Source organism: Rattus norvegicus, chromosome 15 (genome assembly GCF_021556685.1).
Source record: "Rattus norvegicus strain SHRSP/BbbUtx chromosome 15, alternate assembly SHRSP_T2T, whole genome shotgun sequence".
Lineage (NCBI taxonomy): Eukaryota > Metazoa > Chordata > Mammalia > Rodentia > Muridae > Rattus > Rattus norvegicus.
This window is the reverse complement of record NC_141548.1, coordinates 35,602,904-35,624,831: the sequence shown is the minus strand read 5'-3', so window position 1 is coordinate 35,624,831 and position 21,928 is coordinate 35,602,904. Positions and strand designations below refer to the sequence as shown.

Here is a 21,928-nt window from a genome sequence, read left to right as displayed (position 1 = left end):
ATATAGCTTAATAGATTTATTTTTAAAAAAAAAACTATTCAAAAGCTACAGGATGTTTGTTGTAACTGTGCCTTACAAAAATCCCCAGAATTGCCTTTTTTAGAGGCTGTGTTCTAACTCCCAAGAACATGAAGCTATGGCTGCAATTGCAGCACATGGGCCACTGCCTTCCGCACAACACTTCCTCCTCCAAATCTGGTGCTAATAATTTGATTCCCAAGACTGAATGTTCACGGAAGGTTTCCAGTCTCCATTCTAGAATGTTCTTTCCACTCTCAATGCTAAGCTTCTCTTGGATGAAATGCTTGCTCAACACCTTCTCTCCACTAGGGGCTTCACGCATATTATCTCGCTCAACCTCTTGACACTAGAGATAGCCGTGGATCTCTGCTCTACAGGTGAGAAAAACAACGTCCTTAAAGTGAAGAACTGTGGTCACCATTGCACCACTGGCTGGTTATGCTGGCGCCAAAGCTGGGCTGGGTGGCTTTCTCGGCATGTAGATGCCTCTCAGACTAGAGGTCAAATGCCTCCATCCAAGGTCAGGGCAGCTCTTCCTGGAGAGGGTGACAGGAGGGATATATGTATATGTGTATATATATGTATGTGTATATATATACACACATACATATATATGTGTATATATGCATTTATTTTATTATATGAGTGCTCTATCTGCATGTACAACTGCATGCCAGAAGAGAGCATCAGATCATATTATAGATGGTTGTGAGGAGACACTATGTAGTTGTTGGGAATTGAACTCAGGACCCCTGGAAGAGCAGCCAGTGCCCTGAGTCATCTCTCCAGCCCATGGAGGGAGTGTTTAAAGGTGAGATAAGTGAGGGTTTTGGGGGCTTTTTTGAGAAAAGATTATTAAAAACAACACCTACACATGTGGAAGGCAAAGGCACTGCTGTACACAGGAGTCTTGGTACTCAGGAAGCCGGGGCAGGAGGATTACCCTAAATGTGGGGCCAGTCTGGGCTACAAATTGATACTTTTGTCTCCAAAATAAAAAAAAAAAACCCAAACCCAAATCCATATGGAAAATAAAAACTTCTAACCCAGCCTCTTGGCCACCTGACCTGACCATGAGGCCATGCTACTGGCCTTATCGATCCTCCAGTGGCCTCCTCATGTCAACATATCGCGCATCACGTTCAGCTCTGCCGTCAACTCTGTGGTCTGTCATCAGGGTTCATTTCTATCCCTGTCCAAAAAGAGCAGGCCCCTGCATAGCCTCACAGCAGGTCCTGGCAGGAGGCAGGGACCCAGAGGAACAAAGGCACCCACGGCACCAACGTCTTAAGGCTCCAGCAGCAGGCTGGCAGATGAGAGGCCCACTCACAGCTGCTGGCTTCCTAGCGTCTCCACTTGTCCACTCCGGTTGTTCAGTCTGCTGGCTCCGCCCATGGAGAAGGTGCCCCACCCACTTTCTCTCCCGAACTAGGCAGTTCTCTAAGGAGTCAGCTCCACCTTTGCTGCTTTCCCAGACAAGGTGTGCTGGGATCAACTGAGTTTGAGGGATGGACGGAATAACATTCTAGGAAACATGCAAAGGCCTTCGGAAAGAAAGATGGCGGGCCTGGTGTACACCATCACTAGATGGACAGGTGTCGTAGTCTGTACATGCATAGGGTTTATTTGTGTGTGTGTGTGTGTGTGTGTGTGTGTGTGTGTGTGTGTGTGTGTGTGTGTGTGTGTGGTGTTGGATCCACTGAGCTGCAGTAAGCACTTTTAAACGATTGGCCATTTCTTTGCCTCCGGTTCATGTTTTTACTCAGATCACTGGAGCCTGGGTAATTTATAAAGACATTTATTTTCCATAGGAGTCTTGAAAATGCATAGAGTGCCAGAATCTGTCCAGAGCCTCCTGTTGTATCCTTCACAGCGAAGGGAAACTGCAGTAGCCTGCTGTGCTTGACACAAGCTAGAGGAACCTGGAGAATAAACGGAAAATAAACAAACAAACAAAAAAAACCCCACAAAAACCATGAATCCAGGAATTGCCTACATCAGATTAGCCTGTGCCCAAGTCTCAGCCTCTCAGTTTCTCTCTCTCTCTCTCTCTCTCTCTCTCTCTCTCTCTCTCTCTCTCTCTCTCTCCTGGTTTTTTCAAGACTCAGTTTCTCTGCATAGCCTTGACTGCTCTAGAACTCACCCCATAGACCAGGTTGGCCTCAAGCTCAGAGATCCACCTACTTCTGCCTCCTGAGTGCTGGGATTAAGGGCATGAGCCACCATTGCCCAGCTCCTTTTTAAAGGGTTATTTGTTTAATGAGGATAAGTGTCTTGCCTGCAAGTATGTCTGTATGTCACCTGAATGTCTGGTGCCAGCAAAGGCTAGAAAGGGGCATCTGATCCCCTGAGATGGGAGTTACAGATCTTGTGAGCCATGATGTGGATGCTGGGACTAGAACCAGCCTTGTGGGGCATTTTCTTCATTAATGATGGATGCAGGAGGACCCAGTTCACTGTGCGGTGCCCTCCCTGAGCACAGGGCCCTGGGTTGTATATGAAAACAGGCTGAAGTGAGCCATGGAAGGCAGGCCAGTGAGCAGTGCTCCTCCATGGCTGCTGCTTCAGTTCCTGCCCTGAGTCCCTTCCCTGACTCCCTTCATCATGGACTGTAAGCTAGAGAAGAAACCCTTTCCTCCCCAGATGGCTTTTCGTCATTATAGCAATGGAAGATAAATGAATATCCCTGTAGATACAGGATTCCCTTCCTCTTCTCATTAAGCTAAAGGATTTGGTCCTCTTTTCCTTATCTAACTCTAGTCAGTTTCCAAAGGCCCCACCCATAAATGCCATCACCAGATGCTTTGGGGATTAAGTTTCCAGCAATGAGCTTTTGTAAAATGCATCCAAATCATAGCAACAGGGACCCTGGGGTTCAATTGACATAAGGCTTCGCCTTGCCCCTGAAGGCTGGTCTCATTACTCAGGGGCATCTTAAGAGCTGTGGTCTAGGGGCTGGGGATTTAGCTCAGTGGTAGAGTGCTTACCTAGGAAGCGCAAGGCCCTGAGTTCGGTCCCCAGCTCCGGAAAAAAAAAAGAACCAAAAAAAAAAAAAAAAAAAAAAGAGCTGTGGTCTAGCAGGTCAGCCTGAATTTGGCTTCTATGTGTGTCTTATTTCTTCAGGGCAGTGATTTTCACAGGAAAAAAAGCTGTTTTTTTTTTTTTTTAATTTGTACATTAGTCTGAACATGAGTTTAGTTACTGGGTACCTCCTGGGCTATATGGTAATGTAGGTAGGGGTAGGGGATGCTAGAGAAACAAGGGTCATTGCTCCCCTTCCTGCTGTCTCCTCTGCCACACTGTGTTGATCTTGTCTTCTCAATGCCTCTCCATCACATTCATAGTTTTTCCTATGCCTGCTGTCACTGCTCTGGAGCAGAGGTTGGCAAGTTATTTTCTGTAGATAACAGACAGCAAATATTTAGGGTTTTATAGGTCATATATGTTGCAATAGTATCTGCTGGACAGAGACAGAGAGCAGCCATGGGAGACATGAGATTGGATGTGCATGGCCGTGTTCCAGTCATGGCTTGCTTCCTAGGCACTGCAACGTGGATTGCACATCCTGGTCATGGGTCGTGAAATGCTTCTCTTTTGATTTTCTTCTCCCAATAACTTATAAACCTTAGTACAGTTCTTAGCCCATATGCTCTATAAAACAATGGACCAGACTTGCTCCATTTACCCTCATACTGGGTGAGCCTGTGTTCTTCCAGAGCGCATATGCTGGTATCCTAACCCTTAGTACCTCAAAATATCACCTTATTTACAGATAGGATCTGTGCAGACGAAGTTAAACGGAAGCCATCAGGACAGGCCCTGATAAATCATGACCAGTTTCCTATACAAAGCAGGGTGCAGACATGCACAGAGGGCCAGTCATGCAGAGAAATACAGGCGGTGGCCAGACATGGAAAAACTACCCAAGTGTGGTGGTTAGAATAGGATGGCCTCCATAGACTCGTGTTTGAATGCTTGGCCATAGGGAGTGGCATTCTAGGAGGTGTGGCTTTATTGGAGTAGGGGTGGCCTTGTTGGAGGAAAAGTATCACGAGGGGTGGAGTTTGAGGTCTCCCTTGCTCAAGCTGTGCCCACTGTGGCACACAATCTCTTTATGCTGATTATAGATTAAGATGCTGGACTCTCAGCTCCTTCGCCATCACCAAGTCTCCCTGCAGGCTGCCACGCTTCCTGCCATGATGATAACAGACTGAACCTCTGACTGAAACTGTAAGCCAACTCCAATGAAAAGCTTTCCTTTATAACAGTTGCTGTGGTCCTGGTGTCTCTTCACAGCAGTAGAAATCTAACTAAGACACCACGTATGGCGTAGAAGAGGCTGAAGTAGATTCTCTTCAGCTTGTCAGCACCATCGTCTCCACATCTTGCTGCTGGGTCTTCAGCCAGTGTGAATTTGAAGGAAGTTGGTTTCTGTTGCTCCAGTGGCTCTGTCCGTTTGTGGCATAATGGGATAATGTCCCAAAAAACACCAAGAGCTGAAAATACCAAGAAGCGGCAGGTGCATTTAACATTCCAAGCCACCAAACTCGTCAGTGCAGTCACACAGCAGTTTGGGCACTAGTGGCCATTGGTGATTTCAGGGCTGATCTGGAGCCCCCGTGTTTATCAGAAGTACATTTTCCCTTAGCCAAGAATGACCTACCTTGTGAGTTTCAGGCTCAGTGCCGAGTTCAAGCATCATGGTGAACATCAAACACACCGTCTTCACAGAACACACACTTTATGGGATGAGCTAGGCCTACGATGAATAATCATAAAGAAAAAAGTGCGGGGAGAAGCGGTGCCGAGTGCCACAGAGAGAGAGACAAAGAGGAAAAACTCCTGCAGGAGTCGCGGAGGGTTCATCCAATGGTCCCTGGCATAGGGCATCACGTCCCGCATGGCAGATGTGTGGAGGCGCTTGGTTCACTACCAACAGTAGGGAAAGGACACGCAGGAGGCACTGGGGTCCCGGTCCCCTCCTCTTTGCTTCTGGTGATAGATTTTTTTTTTTTTTAAAGGTTGTTCCTTTTTTGCTTCATTTTGAGTTTTTTAGACAGGCTTGTAGCCCAGGCTAGCCTTGAACTCCTGATTCTCAGGCCTCTGCTTTCTAAGTGCTGGGATTACAGGTGCGCCTACTGTGTCCAGCTTTGTACCTGATGGTGGTGGTTGTGGTCTGTTTATTCGGGGTCTCCATTACCCAGTCCTTGAATTCTGGGCTCAATGGATCCTCCTTGCTTGGGTAGCTAGGGACCACAGGCTTTTAATTTGACGATACTTAACCACACAGCGATGTCATTTCTTCTACCCACTCTGTTTACTTCATGTCCCTGCGCTCTAACATCCTCCCTACTCTCTCAGAGTCCATTCTCTGCATACCTTAAATACCAGCTTTCCTCCTGACTTTGTCTCAGCCCGGTTCCCTTGCTAAGTAGCTTTATTTTAAATTCTGATCCTTCCTCTCACCTCTGTCCTTAGTCCTTGGGGATTAGTTCCGGGACATTGGCCCAGTTCCAACTCTTCTTGGCCTTCCATTAGCCATAATCAAATGCAGTCTTTGATTATGAAAAGGCGGCAGCTTCCCTTTGCTCTGCACTCCGGCGCAGCCAGGGCTGCACAGGCCTGCACTTCTGCCCTGGAGTCCACTCATCAGCCTCTGCTCGGCTTTCTTCTGGCCACGTTTCCCTGAGCATCTAATGATAACACTTACTTCACTTTTCTTTTCTGATCTGGTATCTGGTAGATAAAGGAAAACAGCTGGTGTCTGTTAAAGTAAGAGTTAACCACCCAAACAGCAGCTCACTCACACTTCTGTTCACAATCGGAGGTAAACATAGATCGAGAAGCCAGTTCCTTTACAATCAATTACACAGATAAATATGTTTGGTGATTGAGGTTAGCTGGATCCTCCCGAGTAACTTGGACATCTTTACTTTGTTATAGAAATTGACTGTGATAAGACAAAAGCCTTGGACTTATTCTTCACAAAGTTTACTGATATTTGATACAAAATAGTACATTAAAATTGTTAGCAGGTGTGGCAACACACGGCTACATACCAGCAGGTGGAGGGGGTTGGGGGACAAGAGTTCAGGCTCCGGGTTGGGGATTTAGCTCAGTGGTAGAGCGCTTGCCTGGGAAGAGCAGGGCCCTGGGTTCGGTCCCCAGCTCCGGAAAAAAAAGAACCAAAAAAAAAAAAAAAAAAAAAAAAGAGTTCAGGCTCATCTACATGAGATCCTTTCTCAAAAACAGGTGAACAGGTGAATAAACGAGCGAATGGCTTTGATGAGCCAGCTGAGGCTTCGCATGCAGCTCCAGTATTTGGGAGACTGAGACAGGCTGTTTGGGCCCAGAAGTTTGAGACCAGAGTGGGCCAGAGATACTATTTCCTTGTTTAATGTTTTTGTCGTTTGCTTTGGAGACTAGATGTTATGGTATAACCTTAACTAGCCTGGAGCTCACTCTGCAGGCCAAGCTGCCCTGGAATCCACAATGATCCACCTGCCTGTGCCTCCCAGGTGCTGGGATTAAAGGCTTGTTCCACCAAACCTGGCCTGTTTCCTTTTTTTTTTTTTTAATTAATTTTATGTATTTAAATTTAAATTACGTATGTCTGTGCACCTCTTGTGTGTCTGGTGCCTGAGGAGACCAGAGGTTGGAATCAGATCCCCTAGAGCTGGAGTGACAGCCAGTTGTGAGCCATCAGGTAGGTAGGTTCTCTGGACGAGAGTAGCCATTGCTCTTAACCACTGGGCCACCTCTCTGGCCTGTTTTGTAGTTTTGTTTTTATTATTATTATTTAGACAGGGCCTCATTGGCCTGGGAATCACTCTGCAGACCAAGGTCGCCTTGAACTCAGATCCTCCAGACTGCCTCCCAGTGTTGGGATTAAAGGTGTGCACCCCACTCCTGAGCCTTCTTTTAGACACACCAGAAGAGGGCATCAGATCTCATTACAGATGGTTGTGAGCCACCATGTGGTTGCTGGGATTTGAACTCAGGACCTCTGGAAGAACAGCCAGTGCTCTTAACCACTGAGCCATCTCTCCAGCCCCTTGATTTTTTAATGTTTTAAAACACACAAAGTAAAGCATGGCCTTTTCAGGGGAACTTTTCCAGACACAGACCTGGCTGTGACCCAGGCGTTGCACCCCACCATAACTATATTAAGGAATATTCAAGTAAGGTCAATCAGCACCAGGGGAGTGCAAAGGGGGTATGTTAGGAGACGTCTCCCTTACTAGCTCTGCCTCTTACCAATATGAGCTGTCAAAGGATTGTTTAAATGAGAATGTGATTCCATCCTTTGTGCTTTCCCAGGAACAAGCCTCTCATCTCATTGAGCAATGCTCACTTATGTAACTCCTCGTCATCCCTTATCTAAGACACAGAGAGGCTATTTGGAAAATGAAAACACCTGAGTATGACTGAAGGCATCCGGACAAGCAGGTCCGCAGGGTCCTGGGCCCTGAGCTGCCCCAGCTGCATAGGACACTTCTGTGCATTTTCTAGAGCAGTCTCTCTATGATAGCTAGAACTAAAGCTATCAGAAATCATTTAAAATCGGGGACGAGTTCACACTTTAAAACCGCAAGACAAGCCTGAGAGCTGATATTCTATTTAGCCCTGATATGCAAACTGTTTCATTGCTGAGAAAAATACTTAAATGTGGCTAAGGGCCTCAGTGGGACAGCTTTGAAAGGCCCTGGGTTAAGATGCTAATTGGTGTTGTTTTGGCTTTTCTTTTCTTTCTTTCTTTCTTTTTTTTTTTAAATTTTTGTCTTAGTCCGGATTTTACTTCTATGAACAAACATCATGACCAAGGCAAGTCTTATAAGGACAACATTTAATTGGGGCTGGCTTACAGGTTCAGAGGTTCAGTCCACTATCATCAAAGTGGGAGCATAGAAGCATCCAGGCAGGCATGGTGCAGGAGGAGCGAGTTCTACATCTTCATCTGAAGGCTTCTAGCAGAATACTAGTTTACAGGTAGCTAGAATGAGGGTCTTAAAGCCCATGCCCAGAGTAACACATCTACTCTGACAGGGTAACACCTTCTAATAGTGCCACTTCCTGAACCGAGCATATACAAACCATCACAACACAATTTTTAATTTTTTTAAAAGAATTATTTATTGGGCTGGAGAGATGACTCAGCAGTTAAAAGGACTGGCTGTTCTTCCAGAGGTCCTGAGTTCAAATCCCAACAACCACATGGTGGTTCACAACCATCTGTAATGAGATCCGATGATTTCTTCTGGTGTGTCTGAAGACAGTGACAGTGTATTCATATACATAAAATAAATATAAAAAAGAATTACTTTATGTATATGAGTACACTGTAGCAAGAGGGTATCAGATCCCATTACAGACGGTTGTGAGCCACCATGTGGTTGCTGGGAATTGAACTCAGGACCTCTGGAAGAGCAGTCAGTGCTCTTAACCACTGAGCCATATCTCTTGTCCTGTTTTGGCTTTTCTAAAAAAAAAACGTTTTTACCTTTGTCTGTCTGTTTGTCATTGTGTGTGCCCAACACTGCAGTCAGTTCTCTCTAGCCAACATGTGGATCCCAGGTCAGGTCATCAGGCTTGCTGCTGGCCCCTTACTTGCTGAGGTGCACACCAGCCCTTTTTGGTTTTGTTTTTTTAAAGATACCATCTTACTTGCTATGAGGCAGAGGATGATGACCTTGAGTCCAATCCCTCTTGCTTTTCCATCCCATTTGTTAGGTATCAGCCTAAGACACCACACTGACAACCAGACTTGATAGGAGAGGAGAAAAGGGGCCTAATACCTAACTGGAGAAAAGGCAGAGGAAAGACCAAAGAAGAGTGAAAATGTTTTCCATTTTCCATTTCTACTTTACTTACTTCTGTTTGTGAAAACATGGGGTGTGCCTGCCAAGCAATCGTCTGCAGATAGAATGTCCTATAAGTACTCCTTTTGTCACTGGGGTTAAGAGTCAGATTCTGCAGTTTGAAGGCTGGCTTATTTTAGACGCCATTGGTTTACAACCCTCTGCAACTCTAGCCCCAGGGGATCTGTTGTCTCTCTTCAGGCCTCACTGGGCATTGCATGCAAATGGTACAGAGATATACATGCAGGTAAAACACCCATACATACAGAATAATAATAAATACACTGGGTATAGTTGAGCACACCTTTAATCCTTACAGTGGGGAGGCAGTGTGGCTCTCCATGAGTTTCAGGCCAGCTTGGTCTACAGAGTAAGTTTCAGGACTGCCAGGGCTACACAGAGAAACCTTGACCAGAAAAATAAATAAATAAATAAATAAATGAATTTTTTTTTAAGGTTTAAAAAGGAGCTCAAGGCATCATGGAAAATGTATCAGGTAACTAGCAAAGGAATACAGTTAACTCTTCTCAAATCTCTACACCTCACCTTTGAACCAGTGTAGCCAAGGATCAGCCAAGAAGGAGCTCCCTGAAGCTGGGTCAGAGACAGATAATATTTCATTCACGCATTGATACAGGTGTCTTGATACAGTCTAGGCTGGCCTGGAACTCTCAGTCTTCCCACGCCAGCATCCTGAGTGCTGGGATTGTGGGTTTGCACCACCACACTTGAGCAGAAATGGTTCATGCTTAATCTTTGATATTTGACACAGTAAAGACGGCTTTAACGTCTATTTGATGTGCTTGTCAGTTAGGAGGCTCTTTATGGTTTCCTGTGATGCAGGAAGCTGTAGCCCGGTTAACGAGAGGCAAACATGGGAAACCAACTCCTAAGGAGACAAGTCAGTGTGCGCGCCTCTTCCCGGCATCCGGGCCTTTCTCCATCTGACCTCACCCTGCCCTTTATTTTCATCACTGTTGAGAGAGCAGCTTTGCAGTGAGACGGATCCGATGAGTCTCCATCACACTGGTGACAAGTAATGAGACAAGAATGTGCCTGAAGACCAGACCGGCTCTCCAGACACCCAATGGCACGAAGGACATTGAGTCAATAGTCAGGATTGTTGCACTCAGAGATAACGTGAGCAGGATGTCAGTCTTGAGGGACCCTAAACTATCCTCTCTGAAACTCAGGAGCCTTACTGGAGAGAGGACGCCCAGCCCTAGCCAGGTCTATGACGGATGTCTCTGCTTTGTGCTGCTTCCTCTCTTCCTCCCTCTGCAGACATTTCTTCTTTCAATCACACTCCTCCTCTCTTCAGACATGGCTGGGGACAGCTTAGTGGCACAGTGCCTGCCTAGCACCTGTGAGGCCCTGGCTCCCCTCTTCAGCAACACAACAACCAGCCAAGAACAGCACCTGAGTAAAGGGGTTAATTTGGCTTGTTTCTGTGTTTGTGACTATGTTGTAATCATGACTTCCCGTGATTACCTGGAGAGCCTTGTAATTCGGTGCTTCTAAGCTATGCAGTTAGATCTACCTAGATTCAAATCTCAGCTCTTTGATCCTGGGCAAATCGCTTGGCTCCCTGTACTTCAAGGTCTTCTTCTCTCAGAAAAGGTTAATAACATGGTTCCTCTAAAGACTGGATGAGACAAAATGTATGTCTGCACCATCACTCTAGGCTACAACACAGGTCACACAAAGAATATACCAATTTATACATGGCAATTTTGTCACTAAAGATGACGCTGTGCTCAACTGGCCTTGTGTTTCTTTCTCTCAACTACATACATCACGTAAGTGCACTTATTTTGCTAGTCTCTTAAGGTTTATTTAATATTTATATGAGTGCACTGTAGCTGTCAGACACACCAGAAGAGGGCATCAGATTACATTACAGATGGTTATGAGCCACCATGTGGTTGCTGGGAATTGAGCTCAGGGCCTCTGGAAGAGCAATCAGTGCTCTTAACTGCAGAGCCATCTCTCCAATCCCTTATTTTGCTAATTCAAAAAAAAAATTTTGTTGGCTATCCTACTATTGATGTATCAAAAGTTATAAGATAAAAACATCACCTAGAATCACTATATTCAGATAATATACTTTTCTATTATTATTATTAATTATTATTATTTAAAGGTAATGTCTTGCTGGCCTCACAGCTGGACTAGAATTCACTATGTAGCTGAGGGTGACCTTAACCTCAGAGCCTCTGGCTGACACCTCCTGAGTGGTGGGACTATGGGTACACACCATAACGCCTGACTTGACTGACTGTCAAGTAGTTTCTTCTTCAAAGCCCTATCTTGGACACTTGTTTCCAATTTGTTTCTAGTTTCCAAATACACGTATTTAAAAACATTTTAAAAATTAAAGCCATACATAGTGTACCATCACCTTTGTGGCTCACAACCATCCGTGTCTCCAGTTCTAAGGGATCCAATGCCCTTTTCTGGGTTCCATGGGTACCCGGCTCACATGTGGTACACAAGCCTACATTTGAGCAAAATACTCATACACAAAAATAAATGTAGAAAAAAATTAAATGTTGAGAGTTTACCTTTGGCTTTTTAATAAAAGCAGCAAGCACTGTAGATTAAGTTAAAACACTAGTTTGCCCTCCTCAGTCCCATTTCCACTCCTTCTAAAGAGGCCACAGCTATCATGGATGTGGTATGGAAAAGTTCATACTTATACTATGAGGTGAGCATAGGTCCTACCTAAAGCCTGTGTTTATTTGCAGATATGGTGTCATAATATATGCACACTTCTGCTGTTTGCTTTTGTTCACCCCACACTGGTTTTGAATTCTGCCTGTAACCATTTGTCCATTGGCAAAACGAAAGCCAGCTTCTTCCCTTAGCTGCCGTATGTATTCCACTGTGTGACTTTTCCCTCTCTGCTGCTCCTGCAGTCAAGATGTTCTTGGCTTTTCTCTATTTTAACAGTCGCTACAATTGCAAAAAGTTCTTGTTTTCAAAAAGCTCTTGTTAAAAAGTTAGAGGCATTGGTGTGATTCCGGATGGAAGTGTAGCAAGTGCTTTGAAGGCTAAGCCCCTTCTCCAGTGCAAACAACTAAGTATTTTCTATATGGACAGAAGGAGTCTATTCGTATCAGTAAGCAACTTAAAGGAAGTGAAGAGGTGACTGGCTTCAGAGGTCTGTGTCTGTGGCAGTCAGCTGGCTTTGCTCTCTGGGTGAGATAAAGCTGCTCACCTCATAGGTACCATGGAAGCAAGACAGGAAGGGTCCCAACATCCTCTCCAATGGCACACACTTCCACTAGGCCCCACTTTCAAAAGGTCCTAGTAGGGTTCAGGTTGGAAGTTAAATCTTCAGTACATGTACTTTTTTTTGTTGTTGTTGTTCTTTTTTTCGGAGCTGGGGACCGAACCCAGGGCCTTGCGCTTCCTAGGTAAGCGCTCTACCACTGAGCTAAATCCCCAGCCAGTACATGTACTTTTGAGGGAACACCACCACCACTTACTTTATAGCATTTTTCATATGACAAAAGCTACCCCCCCCCATCCCCCAGCCACCACCCCGATTCTCTGTGTAGCCAGAGAATTGCCCTGGAATTCTCTCTGTAATCAGGTTGACCTTGAACTCAGAGATCACCTGCCTCAGCCCCCTGAGAACTGGGCTTATAGGTGTGCACCACTTAATGGCTTCACTAACGTTTCTAAGTCTTTAAACATACAGTGAAGGTTGCCAGCATGCTTCTGAGATGGGAGAGGACGTTCACAGGTGAGTGCCAGACTCCTCTTTTACAGAGCATTACTTGATGCCTTGGTTTCCTTCACTGTGCAAGGCGTCATTGTAGCACACAGGATCTGGCTGACTAAAGAAAACGAGGCTAATCTGCAGGAGGCTTAATTATTAAAGTTCAAAGGACAAAGAAATGAGAACTCTAAGAAGATTCTCTGGAAGAAGCCTTAAGGGATTTAAGAGAAGGGGGAGGGGGGCAGCCCAGGACTAAAAGCTGGTGAGGCAGTTAAAACGGTCCTGACAAAGGTTCCTCTGATAATACAGCCTGAATCTGGCACGGGAGAGAAGGCTCGAGTTCTTTCCCCAGGACAAAAATAAAAACTGGTACAAATGATCTTCACTCTTGAGAATTTCTTCCGGAATTGAAACTCCAAATGTCACGTTTGTTAAATAAAGAGGAAACCGGGTTGACTTTTAAGACTATTTAGTCCTCACCATCACTTACCACAGACCGTAGGTGGTGAGAAGTGTGATGTTAGCCAGCCAATAGTAAACGAAGGACTTGGCTTCCACGCTGTTATTTCTCAGCGTCTGTCCCTGGACCAAATTCCCAAATGGAGGATAAAGGAGTGGCCGAAGTGTAAACGCCAGTCTCCCTGGTGGGTTCGTGCACCACTGATGTGTTTTATAAAACCATAAGGCACTTTCCTAAAACGTGCCCGAGGAGGGAGCTGGTTATTCTGCGTGCAGTTAGGCTCGGGCTGTCAGGCGTCCCAGTTTATTATTTGATGCCTGGGTCTCAGCAGCCGGCTGCACTTTCCGTAGCTGGCACCCGGGCCTGTGAACTTACTTTGCTCACCGACTGGTACGAGGCGTTTGGGAAAACCGGCGCTCCCGGGCTGCCGACTTCCGACGCGAGCCCAGCGTTGGGCAGGTGGTGGCCGGGACAGGCGGACGGCGCAGGAAGCGGCCAGCGGGGCGGAGCGGGCGGCGGGGAGCAAGGCCGCGGGCGCCCCGCCCGGGCTGGTATGCGGCCGGGAGTGACGCGGGAGGAGGGGTCACGTGACGCCCGTGGAATGCCAACAATGTAGCGAATGTCCCGCTTGGGTCTGCGCTTCGGAACCGCGGCGTGAGCGCCCCGGGAAGATGGAGCCGCCGCCGCCAGCGCCGCCGCCGCTTCCCCGAGCTCCCCCGACCCTCCGGGGTCAGCAGCCACTGCCGCCACCGGCGCCCGGTCTCCCGGCGCGCGAGGTCCCGGAGCCGCGGGCCAGGACGCCGCCGAGGGTGTAGAGCGCTCCCGGAGGTGAGGGGCCGCAGCCGGGAAGTTTGTCGGGACAGGGCTCCGCCCGGTCCCACGGGCGAGCCGCCCTGCGGGTCACCGACAGCCCGTCGGGTGGGTCTCGGGCGGGTGCGGGGCAGCGGGTGGCGGCGGCGGGGCGGCTTTGTTGTGCTCGCGCGGCGGCGTCCGGAGGCCCAGACCCCGCGTCCCGCGGCGCCGACCCCGCCCAGCCTGGGCCTCAGTGCGCCGTGCCGTCTACCACGCGCGCTCGCGGCCTTGCGCGCTGTACCTCCGGCCCTCGGTGGCGTGGTGCCCGTCCGGTGCCCCGGCTCCTGCCGAGCCGTCCGGCGGTCAGTCGGTGCGGGGCAGTTGCGTAACGCCTCTCTTGAGCCTACTTCTCCCGGCCGGCCTCCGCTGCTCCTCCCCGTCGCGACTCCGCGGCCTGAGTCCGCAGCTCCGGTCCCCAGTCCTGGTCACGCACACACAAGCCTCGCCTGCGTGGCCGGGGTCTCACCCGGGAGATTTTTGGCCACCAGCGGCGTGCTGGAGGCCTCCGGGTGAGAACGTATGCCTGGGAGCGTGAGCGGGAGAGAACTGGACGTGCAGATTTTGTTGACGAAAAAGTTTGAGCGAGGACTTTTCACGCCTTTAAATTTCCCCTTCTTGCCTGTAATGTAGCCGTTTATTAGCGAATTTGTACCAAATCTTGCTCCGTATTTTTAGTTTAACCCCAGGTTTGGTCTGTAAATGATGCTCACCAGTTTTGAGTGCTAAATCTGGAGACAAGGCTACTTTTTGTGACCCCCCCCCCCCTTTTAGCAACTGTTGTAATAAGGGGCTAACAAAAAAAATCTTACAGCACTGGAATGCAGGCGCTGCTTAGAAAGCCTGTTTTAACTTAACTATAATTAACAAGACATTACAGTATTGAGCCTCTGGTAAAATTTTGTCTGGTTAGCCAGGTACAGCAAACTCAGTTGAACGAATTCACCAAGGTGAAAATTGCTTAACTTTTACCACATTTCAAAATGTCAGCTTCGTATGGTACCAACAGAGGCTGCTGTGCAGAATTAGAACACAATTACAGAATCCGAAGTTTTGAACTGAGAGTTGTTCCTGAGCCTCGCCATCTAGTTGGAATAGTATACATGTAAATTGGAGCTGTCCGTATTTCTTCGGGAATCACGGCTTTGGTGGGCGGGACTTTCAATGGTGGGCGGGGAACACGTTTACAATAAAATGCCTTGTTATTTTAAATGCTGTGTTGTAAATAGCCTGCCCTAGGCTCTTAAAACCCACTGGCGAGTGGAATGGAGGTTGGAGCTGGTAAATCCACACTAAACTCGTTTGAAAGCTATTGGGGAGCCATGTGGGGTAGGGTAACAGGGGTGGGGGTGTTGTGTTTGTATCGGGAAACCTAGACCAGCACATATTTATTTCATGCTTGTAATAACGCGAAACTTTTCAGCAATATTCCGTACTATTTAAGAATAGTATGCTTGAAGGACCGCAGAATATAAATTTAATGCATTTATATTGTCTGTGCTGTAAATGTGTTCTACAAATGGTTGACATATTCCGGTCCACAGAAGGAGCGTGTCAGCTTCGTGGAAGTGTAGAAACTCCCAGAAATCTCGGTTCTTCCTAAAAGCCCGTTGCTTGGGGTTGTTCCCTGGAGCAGCTGGAGTTCAGGGAAGTGTAAAGGCACAACTGCTGTGTCACCCTCTGAAAGGCAGCCCGAGTTTTTAAGGACCTGCTTGGGCTGCTAATATCCCTGAATGTTATTTAACTGCTCTCTCAATGCTTGCTTGCTTATTTATTTATTTATTTATTTCTCTCAATGCTTTAAAGCTGAGTTTATTTCATCTTGAAGCTATAATAAAAAGTAATGTTAGAAATAAAGATAATTGGGGGGGATGCTAAAATTAGGGAAATTTGGCACCGCTTAATGCTTACCATTCACTTGGCAAGAACTTTATGTTGGTTAATGTCTAGACTGTGTCGACATAATTGAGATTGGGGATTTTTTTTTGAAAGTTAATTAACAAGTACTTTTTGTTTGTGTGCCAATATTTGACATACATAGGATTGTTTTGGAGGGAGAATGAAAAGTGTCATATTTCATAGCAGGGCTGCATTGCACGCATTTCTTGTTAACCCTGATCGGTACAATACCTTTGCAGACCCTGCAGACCTCTAAGTCAGCTAGAGTGGCACCGACCTTGAGGAATGGAAGTTGGTTTTTGAAAGAAGTAGGGTTTAGAATGCTAACCCCTCTGCCCTCAGCAGTTATCTGAAGTAGGAGAGCTGAGGGCTAACACTCTCCATTACTAATTAACTCCAGCCTACCTCCCGAGGCTTTCTCTTGTTTTGTTTTATTTCATAAACATTAAAAGTCCCCCAGACAGCACCTGCCCCCTCCCCTGCATTGTCTGACTGCCTGGCTCCATTCTTCACGCTTGTGTGTTCAAGCTTTTACACAGGAGTTGCAGACTCCCAAGAGTAGCTCCACACTCCTCTGTCAGCTGTAGTCCTCCAGCTTTTCCTGTTTGTGTAGAATGTGGTCTTAGACCTGAAAGAATCATGCTCTTGCATTAAAACAGGCAGGCGAACACACACACACACACACACACACACACACACACACACACACGAATGCTTGAGCAAGGTTGATCTCTGGGGTTCTTTAATAGAATGCACATTATGGGGAACGTGGAGAGGGGTGGGTTCAGAGGAGGCAAAGCTTGTTCAGACGTGGAATGCTGATGGAGGTGGTCTGTCCTGTCCTCTTTCACCGATTGCTCTTCGATTCTGCAGGGAACACTTGTCTACTGTGGCCACTGCACATAGACTCACCAAGGTCTTATGGTGACCTGATTATTGGACTGTGGGGAAACTGTTTTCCTGAATCCTTAGGAAGACAGCGACTGCTTTCCTTGGGGAGACCCTCCTTAGCCAATGACTTTCTGGGGTAGGTGGGACTGGGGTGGTATCTATGTGGTGGTATGTAAATCTGACATTTCGTGTCTGGCTCGAGGCCTGGCCTCTCTGCTTGATTGGTTTCATCTTTGCTAGTTACTTATGCTGGGAATGAGATTTTAATAATAATTGGAGGTTTTGGTCTAAGAAATGCTGTTTTAAAATATGCTCCCCGTCTTTCCCCCCAAAAAAACATATAAACAAATGAAACAAAATGGGAGCATCAAGGCAAACATTTGCCATCCCAGTGCAGGGGAGCTAAGGCAGGTGGACTGTGCGTTTGAGGCCAGCCTAGGCTACACAGACCATTCACAGACAAGGCTGGCAAGATGGCCCAAATCTAATGACCTGAGTTGGGTCCCTAGAACCTGCGTGGTTGAAGGAAAGAACTTACTCCTGCAAGCTGTCCTGTGACCTCTCTGGCATGCTGTGACATTCATACATACAAACAAACAACAACAAACTCCACTAAAGTAGGGTCAGCATGTGCACAGGGACAGGCCTTGGCTGGTTTGACGTTTGATATGTGCTTCGCAGCCTGTATGAGATTGGAAAGCAGGAGAAACTTTTGAGAGAAAGACATCTGCTAGCATTCATTGTCCTGGATCCGGGAGGACTGGAATTGGGTTTGGTAGGAAGCATGGAAGGAATGCTTAAAATGCTGGCTCAGTGGCTGGGAGCCGCCCAGCCCTGCAGAGCATTTGGTAATGGGCTCTCATTTTGCAGTGAAGTGGTTTTGTTTCCTGATTTGTTGCAGGTTTTTTGTTTGTTTGGGGTCTTTGTTTTGCTTTGCTTTGAGGTAGGGATTCATTAGGAAGCCCTGGCTGGCCTGGAACTCACTGAGTAGACCAGGCTGGCCTCCTGAGGGCTGGAATTACTGGTGAGAGTTACTTAGTTGTTTCTGGTTTCCGTTTCAGTGTCTTCTCTACTCTAGAATACATTTAAATCAGTTGTTAATGCCAAAAAAAATTTCTAGAGCCGGATTTACTTACTTGATATTCCCAAGGGTCATATTTATAAACTTATTGATGAAGGAAAAATTTCCATCTGTCAGGTCTGGTTAAAATGGCGTGGGAAGAGCTCAGTGTAGCTCATCTCCATCTGTAGTCTTCATTTGCCTGATGAGTACCTCCATGAAAATTTCACTTAAAAATTCAAGATTTGGCTATAACGCCAGGGTGTAGTCTTTAAACCTTAAAAATACAAGGTCTCTGAGCTGTGACAAGAACTTTTCTTCTTTATGACACTGAAAGGATGCTTCTTTCTAGATGATTCTGTCAAGGACCAGGGACGCCAATAGGTAGGACCAGGGATGTTGTAGAACCAGAACTTCCTACAAAATGTTGGGCAGAGATGGAAGGAAAAATCAAAACACTGAAGAAAACCAGGTGGTAGCTTTATGAGGTGTCACTGAAGAATCTTCTCTGCCTGCTTGTGCTTCAAATTGTTCATGAGTCCAGAAAGGGCAGGCAGAAACAAAACACTGTTGTTCCAGTCCCCTAGCTCAGCTCCACTCTCACACAGAAGGGTCTTGACTTTTTCTGCTCTAGTCAGCTGTTTGTACTGTGAGACAAGGTCTCACGGCACAGGCTGCCTACAAACTCAGTATAGCCAAGGATTCTGAACTCCTGCTCTTCCTGTGCACCCAACCTCATGGGGTTGGTTTTGTTTGTTTGTTTGTTTGAGGAGGGGTGGATTGTGTAGTAGGACTTGACATGGCTGGAACTCAGGGCCTCCTGCTTACTAGGTAGGTGTCATACACTGAACCACACTGCCAGTCCCTTGACTGGTTTTATGACTGGAGTGTTTGCAGAACACATGCGGACAATCTCTGGAAGTCCTCCCTTGGTGTTTTGGTGTCTGAGTTAGAGTGACAGAGGGGTAGGATGGTGTGTGAGCCACCCCTGGCATTTAGTCAGAGTGGGAACCAGTGTCTAGGGGCAGTAATGTCAACTAGAAACCATGGTTTAGAAAGAGAACCATTTTGTGTGTGTGTGTGTGTGTGTGTGTGTGTGTGTGTGTGTGTGTGTGTGTGAGAGAGAGAGAGAGAGAGAGAGAGAGAGTGACTGTTTGCAAGTATGTACAGTCGTGTCCCATGACATAAGATGTATTCTCGTCACTGTGTCCAACCGCATTTGTCTCTTACCTAAGACTATCATGGACATCAGACCATCACTTCCTGTCTCCTTGCTTCTGATCAATCTCTGTTCTGTCTCTGGATTTGCTTACTCTAGGTATGCAATGTGAGCGGAGTGGTACAGTGTATTTTGTGAGCAGCTACTTACTCAATACCATGTCTCTAAGATCATCTATCTACCTTGTGGCCTGTCTGTCATGGGACTTCCTTGGGAAGACCAAGCACTAGTGTGAGGGCATGTGAGGCTTTGCAGTGGTCCTGGGAGAGCTGTCTTTAGCCAATTTATTTATTTATTTATTTTTGCTTGTTTTTGTTTTATTCTGTTTTGTTTGAGAGGCAGGGTCATGGTTTGTAGCTCTGGCTGGCCTGGATCTTGCTGTGTAGACCAGGTTAGCCTTGGACTCACAGAGGTACACCTGCCTCTGCCTCTGGATTGGAGGGGTGGGCCACCATGCCTGGCCCCACTGAGTCACATTTTGTTTGGCCATTGGAGTCATACTCAGAGGAAGGGCACTGCTGTGGATGGAGCGCTCTCCCTGCCCAGCCCAGATCTCTGTGCTCTACAGCACCTGCTAAGGAGGACTACTGTCAAACAGGAATACCCTGCTCTATGTGGCCATTTGTTAGGGACTAGTGGGGGTGAGCAGAGACAGCCCCCTGCCTGTCTCATACACTGCTTGCAGAAAAGCCCACTGGTCCATCTTATAGGCAAATGTTGCATTGGAGTCGGTGTGAAATGACAATTGGACCCTTAGGTTGCTGTCAGGGGAGGGGGGAAGAGCCAATTCTCAGTGAGTTTGTTCTCAGTGTGCCATTTAGAAGTGACGAAAGACATGGTGCTTTTAACTTGCATGGGATCTCAGCGTCTATTCTGACGAGGCTGTTGGGCCAGAGGCTGAGCCATTGCTCAGATGTGCACAGCCTGGTGCCTGGCTGCAGGTCTGTGTTCAGTGGGCTTGAGATATGATTGCACCAGCATTTTCCCTTGAACTTTTCTCCTCCTCCTCAAGCTATCCTCCCACCCTGACTGACCAAGGAGGCACGTGGACGGACACGCCGGCTTCTGTGTTCATCGTGGCATCTTTTCTGCTATCGCTGCTGAATTTGGGCTGGTTCTTGTCTCTGGATCTGATATGCATCACTGTAATATACTGTAGCCCTGTCCTGTGAGCATCACTAGTTCCATTAGGCTGGACCACTTACCTTTATGCTCTATTCACTAGCCTGTGTGAGGGCCCAAGCGGTTTTTAGTTTTTGTTTTTTTCCCCATTTTCTCAAAACAGGTTTCTGGCTGTCTTAGAACTTACTCTATAGACCAGGCTAGCCTTAAATTTAGAGATCCGCTTATTTCTGCCTTGCTAGTGTTGGGATGAAAGACATGCACCACCACCCCTGGCTTTCTTGTCAAATTTTCATTAACACGTTTCATACAGGTTTTAAATAATTGGTTGTTTGTCTGTCTCTCAAAGTCGAAGCTGCACGGTCACAGGTGGCCATCTTTTAATGCCTAGTGAAAGGGACGCCTTGTATCATGTTCAGCTTGTGCACTGGTCCAAAGTCCTACGTTGTGAGATTCCTATCACAAGTATAACCATTCCTTCGAGAGTATGTTTAGCATATATGAAGACTCTCGGCCACTCTCAGAGGAGCTGGGCAGCAGCCAGGCCCAGTCCTTGGTCGTCTCATGTACCCTTTCTGCAGAGTATACATGGTCACCCTCTTCTGGGACATGTGCTGAGACTACTCCTGTTTCCCAGTGCCTGGAGTTGGTCCAGCCGCTACTGTCCCTTTGATTGAGACTCTGCCTGCCAGCTCTGTGCCAGATTATGGCGGGCGGTATCTGAGTTGGCTGTGGTCAGGGCAGGAGCTGATGTGTAAAAGAAATGAAGCACATCCTGGCCTTCCTCACACCAGTGTCACAGCAGTCACCATGGGCTCGCCAGGCCTGGAGGAAAGCTTTGATGTGGGAAGCAAGGCCTTGGAGCAGACCACTCACTCAGCCTCCTCCTCACTGCAGACCATGAGCTTGTGTCAGCAGGCATTAGTTCTGGGAGATCTGCACAGGAGAAGAGTACCTAGCCAGAGTGACGGCTGCTGCCACACCTGACATGAATGAGTGAGCCAGAATCATGCCCCAGTAGCGAAACAGAGACCAGAGGCTGTACAGTCCCACAGTAAGAAGGACAAAAGCTGGTCAAAGGGATTGTCTCCGCCAGGGTTCACTGCTGTGAGCAGACACCATGACCAAGGCAAGTCTCATAAAGGACAGCATTTCATCGGGGCCGGCTTACAGGTTCAGAGGTTCAGTCCGTTATCATCAAGGTGGGAGCATGGCAGCATCCAGGCAGGCATGGTGCAGGAGGAGCTGAGAGTTCTACGTCTTCATCTGAAGGCTGCTAGTGGAAGACTGAACTTTCAGGCAGCTAGGAGGAGGGTCTTAAAGACACACCCACAGTGACACACCTCATCAGAGTCACACCAGTCCCTGGGTGGAGCGTATATAAACTGTCACACTGCTCCTAGGTGTTGGGTTTGGGCAGCGTGTGGTAGTGGCTTGCTGCCTCATACAGCTGCTGCTTCTGGGCATGTGAGCTCCCTGTGAATGCTGTCAGCCTGATAGTGTATGCACTGGGAAAAGATTGCCATGGCCCCGTCCGTCTGCCCCTCCTGACTTCAGCAGCCTCTGTTTCAGAACAAATTTCAGGGGCACGTGGAAGGCTTGAGCTCACCGGGGCTTCTTTGTTGCCCTGTGACCAGGCCTTGGCGCACTGGGTTGGGCAGGAAATATGGCTTAACATGGTGTAGTCTGTTAGCATCCTTTGGTGGTAGTCTGGCTGTGACAGACCACACCTTCCCAAAGGGATGTTTCAGGAGGGACTTGTAGCCTCTGTCCTGATGGCGTGTGTGAATGGTTAATGCCTAAGACTCTTATGGTCTCTCCT

At 47.3% G+C, this 21,928-nt stretch overlaps 1 protein-coding gene and 1 pseudogene across 1 annotated transcript in view; one reads left to right on the top strand and one right to left on the bottom strand.

Moving 5' to 3' along the window:
* Positions 1 to 1,803: 1,803 nt before the first annotated feature.
* Positions 1,804 to 20,125, bottom strand: LOC148000974 (uncharacterized; annotated as a pseudogene).
* Lats2 (large tumor suppressor kinase 2) overlaps positions 13,676 to 21,928 on the top strand; it is a 51,685-nt gene continuing 43,432 nt past the window's right edge. The window contains exon 1 of the mRNA XM_087585691.1: positions 13,676 to 13,894. The gene's annotated coding sequence lies outside the window, so the exon portion shown is untranslated. The remainder of the gene's footprint in view (positions 13,895 to 21,928) is intronic.